The sequence below is a fragment of the Sturnira hondurensis genome, unplaced genomic scaffold (genome assembly GCF_014824575.4).
Source record: "Sturnira hondurensis isolate 20B ecotype Veracruz unplaced genomic scaffold, ASM1482457v3 Scaffold0006496, whole genome shotgun sequence".
Classification (NCBI taxonomy): Eukaryota; Metazoa; Chordata; class Mammalia; order Chiroptera; family Phyllostomidae; genus Sturnira; species Sturnira hondurensis.
This window is the reverse complement of record NW_028079127.1, coordinates 13755608-13762378: the sequence shown is the minus strand read 5'-3', so window position 1 is coordinate 13762378 and position 6771 is coordinate 13755608.

Genomic DNA, 6771 nt, shown 5'->3' with positions numbered 1-6771 from the left:
CGGGCCGGTCTCGGGGCCTCTGGGTGAGGACAATCTTTAACTGCCCGGCCTCTGTCACCTTTCCAGTGGCTGGTGGCTCCTCACCACACACAGCTACCAATGGGGGCACCACCCTCTCAGAGACAGCCACCCTCTGTCACCGGGCATCCTGGCTGATGTCCTGTGGCGAGCCGGGTGACAGCGGGCCTGGGCCGAGGCAGGGGCTGTCCCTGCGCCCTGCTGGGGTGGCTGACGTGCAGCTGTCCCCGCAACCCGGAAGGGCAGCCCCCTGTTCTCCATCTCCAGGAAGAAGGGGCCTCAGGGAACCAGAACCCGTCTCCTCACGGCCCCAGAACCTGGCTCCTCTGGCAGACCCTGAGAGGGACACCAGGGCTGGCACCGGGCAGTGCCGGGAGTCACCAGGCTGCGTGCGCCTGCACCCCGCAAAAGCACGTTTTTCCTCCCAGCACCCGTCTGTTCAAATCGGGCCCTGGGGTCCCCACCTTGCAGGCCACCCTCCACCCTCCTGCTGGGGTCGGCCCCCCTCTCTGACCCTGGTGTGGCAGCAGCTGGGCGGGGCCGGGGCCAAGTGCCCCTCGTGCCCTGAAAGCTGTTTTCAGCCCAGGCGTGTGCCGACCTCACCGTGAAAGAGCCTAAAATGGGGAAATACGGGCGTGTGGCCCGCAGACGCCCTGCCCCGTCCCCCATCCCTGGCAAACCCACCTGTGGGGACAAAAGCCCAGTTGTGGGGACGCTGTCCTCTGTTTGGGGAATCTTTCTGGAAGTCAGGCTGCCCGGCTGCTGCTGCAGAGGGGCCGACCTCACCAGTCCCTTTGGGGCCTGACACTGGAGTTGGCCGTGCTGCTGGAGACCCAACGCCGCCCTGGGACACCAGTCCGGGGACAGCCCTGGCCACCGCACACTCAGGCTGCGCCCGGACCTGCCCGGAGCGGCTCCCCCTTCGCTGCCGCCTGCGGGGCAGACGGGGACCAGGACGAGACCAGGGTCAGGGCGGGCTGGCCCATTCATCAGGTCCCCCCCTCGGGCTTCATTGCCGGTTGTGTTTCTTGTAAATCAAAGTGACATATTTGGGTTCGAATGAACAATAAAAACGTCCTCGCCTGGGCAGGGCGCGGCCTCTGCTTTGGGAAGGACAAGGAGCCGTCCTGCGTGAGAAGGGAGGTTGTGTGGGAAGGGCTTCCCGATAAGAACACCCATTAAATGAGGAAGGACCCGTTTTTATAGGTGCAGGCAGCTTGTCCACGAGGTCAGCGGGGAGGCGTCGGGGCCGGGGGCGGGGGCGGGCAGGAGGGGCGCAGCCCGGGGTAGGAAGGCACAGGCGGGCGGAGACGAGGAGCCAGGGCCAGCGCAGGTGGGAGTTCGCCCCTCCTGCCCCCACACTTAGGACCTGCTGGGTGACGAGGGGGAGGGGGGAGGGGGCTGCCTCTGCCGGGGCTGAGGCTTGGCCTCTACGAGTCCCCGCCCGCACCTGCTGTTACTGCAGCCGCATCTCACGGGTCAGAGAATCACGGCTCTGAGTGGCAGGTCCCCCGCCCCCAACTGTGCCGAGCTGGGACCCAAACCCAGATCAGTGGGGCTCTGAAGAGCCAGGGCCTTCCCCAGAGGGGTGGGGGGGGCGTGCCAGCTCAGCAGCCGCAAGTCCTGTGGGGACCGTGGTTTCCATGAGCACGAAGATGTCATGCTGCTGAAAACCGTCTGAAGGCACGTCACACGTGCACGCCTGTCCGTGAAGGTTGGCGGGCAGGAGTCAGCCAAGATGCCCTTCAGGTTCCGACAAACAGCCGAGTGTCCTCGGCTGGGAAGAGGAGCCAGTCGCCCACCCACACAAGGACGGGATGGACGGAAGCCCACCTCACAGGGCCAGTGTCCGGGGTCCCTTCACTCAGCGTCCTTGGAGCGCCAGGCCGCAGCGCCCGAGGTAGGGGCTCCTTTGGGAAAGGTAGTGCCTGGGGGCCTGGAGCTGGGAGCCAAATTCAGACTGATGAGCCCTCACCTCCCAGAACTCTCCACGCTCCTCCAGGCCGGCTCCTGCGGCAGAGGACGGAGTAGGACCCTAGCAAGCGGGGGCAGAGAAGGAGGGCGTCCCTAATGAACTTGGGAGTCACAGCTGGGAAGCCGGGGACTCAACTGCATCACAGACTGAGGAGGGAAAGTCTGGGGCCAGCCCTGGCATGGGGGGAGCTGCGGCACGGCCCCCCAAGCCCTGGCACCTGGCCGGTCGTCCCCCCCTTCCTGGGGCAGGGCTGGCTCCAACGGGGCAGTGGTGGGACAGGCACGGGAGGGGGGACAGCAGAAGCCCCCCCCCTTTGATCTGGGCGGGAGCAGATGGGCAGCCCGAGGACCCAGTGCTCAGGGTCCCCCAGGCTCACCCTAGGCCTTTTGGGGCCCCTGCCTCCCTATGACAGGCCTGGGGTGTTGTCTGAGGTCAGCTGGTGCCCGCAGCCAGCCCCCCCAGAGTAGGCCTCGGGCCCATCGGGGCCCCTGGACAGGGCTCCACGCTCCTGCCCCTTCCCCTCAGCCCCAGAGGGCCAGTGTTTCCCCGAGTGTTGCCCTTCCTGTCCCCAAAGCCAGGGCTTGGGGCCCACGCACCAGCGCACCGTCAGGTTCAGACTTGACTCCGCTTCCTTGTTCGACTTCCAGACCCGGCCGCTCGCTCCATGGGGGCCCTGCCCTGACCTCGCTCAAGTTTGCGGGCCAGTCCGTGCGTTCCAGGCTCCGCTCTGGCACGCACATCACACACACACGCACTTGTAAACACGCACACACGTGGGCCCGCCCACAGTCCCTGGGGGCAGACAGGTGGGTGGCAGGGGTCGAGGCCCTTCCAGGGATGCGGACAGAGTGGGGACCCCCGCAAGGTGGACAGGAAGCTCCCGCAAAAGACCAGGCTTGGAGGCACCGGGCACAGGGTCCGACTTGGAAGCCACAGAAGGGAAGGGTTGAACACAACCCTCCCTGGACGCTGACTGGGCTCAGCTTGGCAAGTGGCCGAGCCCTGAGCTGAGAGCAGGACCCCCGGAGGAGAACTGGTGAGCACAAAGGGGCGTGGCATTGTGTCGGACCTCAGGGCGCCATGGGACGTCCAGGCGTGGTGTCCGATGGGCACTTGTGAACCGCTGTCTGGTGCCGAGGGAGAGGCGTGGGGTCACTGACACGGAGGGGGTAGGCTGGGCCATGGCCAGCACCCCCCAGTGAGACCCCGGAACCCCAATGGGAAACCAGCTGGCTGGGGGCGGAGCCAGTAGAGACGGAAGCCTGCACTCATCAGCAGCTTCGACGACAAAAAGCAGGAACCTCAGATGAAGGACCGGCGCAACCCTGCCCTGTGGGTCATGGCTTCGGCAATGGCTGCACCCTGACAGCCCCACAAACAGCCCCAGCCAGTGCGGCTCAGTGTGTCGAGCACTGGCCTGCAAACCAAAGGGTCACTGGTTCGATTCCCAGGCAGGGCACAAGCCTGGGTTGTGGGCCAGGTCCCCAGTAGGGGGCGCTCAAGAGGCAACCACACATTGATGATTCTCTCCCTCTCTTTCTCCCTCCCTTCCCCTCTCTCTAAAACTAAATAAATAAAATCACTTTTTTTAAAAAGGGAAGAAAACAACACAATCATATATACTGCACTTCTGGAATGCAGCCAGGCTCAGCACGTGCCGGTCCCCTGTCACAGGCCCGGCACCGGTGTGACCTCTCTCCCCACTGCCCAGCATCTCCAGGCAGACCGGACGGCACCCACGCGGGCTCCCGAACACCTGCTCTTCCTCTCCCCCCAGCTCCACTTACGTCGGGCCCACGCCAGCCCGGGGCCCTTCCCAGGGCCCCTGAGGACGCAGCCTCCTGGATACTCCAAACCTGCCCCCCTCTGTCCCCTCCAGGCCCCCCTGCCCCCTGCCGACTCCGCTGGTCTGAACTCCGTGCAGAAGCCGGGATCCAACATTCTCCCCAAACCCGTTGCCTCTGCTGCTTTGGCCCAGATGCAGAAGGGTGAGGCTACAGTGCCCTGAAACCTCTTAAGGAAGAGGCGCCCGACCCGCCCCCGCAGAAACCAGCCTGGGGGGGACCCTGCCTGAGTCCCCCCAGCCAGGGCTTGAGGGCTGGAGACAGAGCCGGGGCCGCTGCAGCCTAGGGGACCTGCCAGCAGAGACCCAGGGGCAGGCCCTGGACCAGGAGCCTCCTCCTCAGGGGGCACAAACCAGGGAGGAGGAGGCAAGACGGGACAGGAGGCTCAGCGTGGCCCCCAGAGGACACACAGCTGCCACCAAAGGACGAAGGACAGAGGCCGGGCATTGGCTTGGTGACACCGTGAGCCCCCCAGGCCGCCAGAGGAGAGCATGTGCTGCGACTGCCTGAGCCACGTGCCTGCGACCCGAGTGCCCTGTGATCGCGGCACGGCCAGGTCTGTCCAGCTCCTGCTGTGACGGGCGGGCGGCTCCGTCCGTGGGGCGTCCACGTCAGGGACGGTGACCCTGCACTGTCACGGTCTGTCTGTACCGCCCTCTGCTCCATGTCGTACTTGAGTGAAGTGTTTGCCTTAAAGAAATATCATGTTCCTTGTGTTCGCTGTGTTCGTCCCCGTGGGTGTGAAGGACAGCGCAGCTCGGTGGCCCGCAGAGAAACCCAGGTGCCAGGACCCAGAGGGAACAGGACTCGCCCTCCCATGGCCTCGGGCGCCTTCCCAGGCCTGAATTCCTCGGGCAGAGCCCCCCCAGCAAGGCCCACCCATGTCCACCGAGAGTCGCTCCCCGGGGTCCCAGGGGATCCCAGGCCAGGCAGGGACCCACCAGCTTCCGGGGCTCACCCCACCCACCGCTGAGTCAAGTCCAAACCTCCTCCTTTTCCACAGCACCTTTCATGTGGTTTCCGGCTAATCTGAAAACACCGCCTCCCCACGGTCTTTGTACTTGTGGCCCGTTCCTCCAGTCACTTCTGGAGACCCTGGTGCCTCGCAAAGTCCCGGCTTCCCCGCACGCACTCAGCCTGTCGGCACGGGGCCCACGCCTCGGGCCAGGGGCTGGGGACGGGCAGGGGCGCAGACCTGGGCGGGGCATCCGAGCCGGAGCACCAGCACCAGCACCGACTCCGGGGCCTGGCCGACCGCCCCGAGGGAGCCGGGCCTCCCCACACGCCCGCGGCCACCCACCCCGGAGGTTCCCGGCCCCCGGACCCCCAGCTCTTTGTGCCCAGGGTTCAGTGTCCTCAGCCGCACACCAGCTCCAGGGCCTTCTCTGGGGAACAGGGCGAAACCTGCCAGCTCCTCCCCAGACACCCAGGAAGCCGCGGCTCCGGGTCCCCTCGGAGGCGGATGGCAGAGCCGGGGATGCGCCCCTCCGCGCGCCTGTGGCACCCAGGGCTGCTTCCTCCCCGCAGCCGGGACCGCAGTGGCCGCCTCAGAGTCCGACCTGCGATCGATGGATGTCAGTGACGCTTGAGGTTTGACAAGTCACACTGGTGATTTTCAAAAGGAATCTTTTTTTTTTTTTTTGCAAAGAACGACCTTTCTTGGCATAAAATAATTGGAAAGTACCGTGCATATCTCAATAAAACACATCAAAAGTAACTTTCCCCTGGCTTGTTTTGACACGCCGCCTGTGGTTTCTGTCGGCTGGAGCTAAACATCAGGTTTTCTCAGACAGAGCAAACCAGTAAAATATTCAACAGAAAAAGCAAATACATGTAATTCCTTTTCTGTTTGCCGATTTTCAAATAAAAGGCAACTGCGAAAGGAGTGGCCAGCCCGGCTCAAAGCGCATTTTTCTGATTCATACGCTCGCCGTAATTATTTGCATAGGATTTCCGTGTCTAAGCCCTGGGTCCCACCGATTTTTTTTTTAAGCTGAGTTGTAAAAGCTGAAACACACTAAAGCCAGTTTCGTGTTTACAAAGGACCGTCCACTTCTGTGCAGTCAGATCAAAGTTCGCCGAAACTTGTGTGGGTTTGAGATTAGAATGCGGGAGGAGCTTAGGGCAAACATCTTCCCAGGGTCGGGGACCCAGCATCGATCGCATGGGCTCAGGTCCTTCTCCCCTACTCCTGCCCCCAAGGATGGGACGAGCCAGCCACTGCCAGGCGGAGGACCCCCGAACCCAGCCGGAGGGGCACCCGGCGGGCTCGGGGCTCCAGAGCTGGCGCGAGATCCGCCAGCAGTGAGGGCAACACAGCATCTGGCCGGGGGACTGAGATTTTCCATCTTCTAACAAAAAGAACATGTCTCGAGACAAAAAAAGAAAAGAGAAGAGGAGAAAGGAAGGAAGGAAGGAAGGAGGGAGGGAAGGAGGGAGGGAGGGAGGGAGGAAAGGAAGGAAGGAAGGAAGGAAGGAAGGAAGGAAGGAAGGAAGGAAGGAAGGAAGGAAGGAAAGGAAGGAAGGAAGGAAGGAAACTTTTCCCTGGAGGCGGATTCGAGGAGGAACGTGTGACCAGAGTTCTTAGGGACGGCTCGTGGGTCGGGGTGCGGAGCAGCAGCTTCAGGTGGAGTTCTGAAAGGCTCACACACAAAGCCAAGTTCCCGTCCCCAGACTTGAAGGAGGCAAGGACGCAGCCCCAGGTCGGTGAGGGGCCGAGCCCAGAGGACCCTGAGCCAGGGCGGGAGGGAGACCTCTTCCCTCCCTCCTGTCCCGAGAAAGGCTTCCCAACCCTGCCGGCGGGCTCAGTGGGTTGGAGCATCATCCCAATGCACCGAGGTTGCAGGTTCGATCCTTGGTCAGGGAACCTACAAGAAGCAACCAAAGAGTGAACCAATAAATAAGCGGAACAACAAACCAGCGCTGTGTCTGACC